The sequence below is a fragment of the Micromesistius poutassou genome (assembly GCF_964030765.1).
Source record: "Micromesistius poutassou genome assembly, contig: SCAFFOLD_1758, whole genome shotgun sequence".
NCBI classification, from domain to species: domain Eukaryota; kingdom Metazoa; phylum Chordata; class Actinopteri; order Gadiformes; family Gadidae; genus Micromesistius; species Micromesistius poutassou.
Genome location: NW_028176873.1, coordinates 7,501 through 9,745, shown reverse-complemented (window position 1 = coordinate 9,745; position 2,245 = coordinate 7,501). Strand labels below are relative to the sequence as shown.

The 2,245-nt window shown below is 55.1% G+C and overlaps 1 pseudogene across 1 annotated transcript; it reads left to right on the top strand.

Moving 5' to 3' along the window:
• The first annotated feature begins 1,413 nt into the window (after positions 1-1,413).
• On the top strand, positions 1,414-2,107 carry LOC311377509 (ephrin type-A receptor 7 pseudogene; annotated as a pseudogene). Its single transcript has one exon. The product of its transcript is annotated as an ephrin type-A receptor 7 pseudogene (transcript).
• The last annotated feature ends 138 nt before the right edge of the window (positions 2,108-2,245 follow it).

The following is a 2,245-nucleotide window of genomic DNA, read 5'->3' as shown; positions in this document are numbered from 1 at the left end:
GACAGGATGGACGTACTTCCAAAATGTCTCGCAAACTCATCCTTCTAAAAAGGGCGAAGTTGTTGCAGAGATAAAGAAAGACAATTTTACCTTTGGATCATTTTAACCCCCTTAAAACCAACATTAAGGCACCTCATTTAAAAGCATTTACTACAAGTGTAGTTCAGGGCAGGATAGTTTTGGGGCAGGATAGTGTACTGGTCGGGGTGTTTGAATCCCAAACCGAAGGGTTCTGGGTTTGCTATTTCCCTGCCGACATTCTAGCGGAAGAGACCAAGCTCTTCAATGACATGTATCTGCATAATTTTTACTGTACGACAATGGACGGCATCATCTGCTCAATGATTCAATAGTAAATGCCAATAGTAGTCATATGTAGGCAAGTGTAGGCAGTGCGTTACTATGGAGGCAGGAGTAGGCGTGAGAGCAGCGGGGACACTGAAGGCATAAGGACAGCTGGTACGGCCAGTCACTCTCTCTGTGACACTGAATGTGCCATTCTTCCTCCGGAATAGATCTTAAGCACGCTTAATAGCACACCATATACACAGCACAGCCCTAATAGCACGCTATATACCCGGCACTCTCTGTTGCAATGGCCTTTCATTCTGTCGACCCCCCTCCTGGGTTTTCAGCAACTTTACCATTTCCTGCTCTTTTCCTTCTTTTCATCTGCCACTCTTCCCTTCACGCCAGTCGTCCCACTATTGTGCCTCATAATGCCCTGTGTCACTTCCTCTTCCTCGCTTTTTGCGGCCCTTTGTAAATCTCGTGGAGTGGAGTTTTCCACTCACACCCTTCATCTCAAAATCGATGCCCATGTGTGTTGACTCTTCGTCTCCTCCACATATTACTCTCTTCTTCATCTCCAGTCTACCCGTGACCTTCTGCTCCCTGCTTCCCTTCCTCTCTGCTTCTCCTTCCCCTCCTTCCCCTTCTCCTTCCCTGCTATCGTCCTCCAAACTTCCACTCATCTTCTCTTCAAATATTCTTTATTTTCTTTCCCTCCCTCAATCCCACTTTGCTCTTCATTCTCTGTTCTGACTTGACTTGAATATTTGAAATCTGAGCTGCTGTCTTCATTCCTTGCCCTCCTTGCAATGACTAAAATGTCTCCCTGTCTCTCTCTCTCTGTCTGTCTCTGTCTATGTCTCTCTATCTCTGTCTGTCTGTCTCTCTCTCTGTCTTTGTCTCTGTCTCTCTTTCTCTGTTTCTCTCTGTATTTGTGTCTCTCTCTTTCTTTGTTTTTCTCTGTCTGTCTGTCTCTCTCTCTCTTGCTCTGTCTCTGTCTCTCTCTGTCTCTCTCTGTCTCTGTCTCTGTTTCTCTCTCTCCCCCCTCTCCCCCTCCTCTCCCCTCCCTCCCCTCCCCCCCCCTCCCCCCCCCCCGCCCCCCCCCCCCCCCCCCCCCGTCAGTGGAGGAGATCAGCGGGGTGGACGAGCGCTACAAGCCCATCCGCACCTACCAGGTGTGCAACCGTGATGGAGCCCGTGCAGCAGAACAACTGGCTGCAGACGGGCTGGGTGCCGCGGCGCGGCGGCCAGCGCATCTTCGTGGAGCTGCAGTTCACGCTGCGCGACTGCAACAGCATCCCCGGCGTGGCGGGCACTGCAAGGAGACCTTCAACCTGCTGTACGTGGAGGCGGAGCGCGACCTGGGCGGCGTGACGCGGGAGGACCGCTACACCAAGGTGGACACCATCGCCGCCGACGAGAGCTTCACCCAGGGCGACCTGGGCGAGCGCAAGATGAAGCTGAACACCGAGGTGCGGGAGATCGGCCACCTCAACCGCAAGGGCTTCCACCTGGCCTTCCAGGACGTGGGCGCCTGCGTGGCCCTGGTGGCCGTGCGCGTGTACTACAAGCGCTGCCTGGCCACGGTGCAGAACCTGGCCGTGTTCCCCGACACGGTGGCGGAGGCGGCGTTCGCCACGCTGGTGGAGGTGCGCGGCACCTGCGTCAACAGCTCGGAGGTGGACTCGGACAGCCCCCCAGGATGCACTGAAGCGCCGAGGGGGAGTGGCTGGTGCCCATCGGGAAGTGCAGCTGCAGCGCCGGCTACGAGGAGGGCCACAGCAGCTGTGAAGGTAGGGATGAGGGCGAGGGATGAGGGGGGAGGTATGGGGGGGGAAGGATGGAGGGATGGGGGGAGGGAGGGGGGAGGGAGGGATGGCAGCTGGGGGTATGGTTGGAGATGTGTGATGATGGTTAATGGTTGCAGCTACGACGTTAGTATGATGAAGGGAGG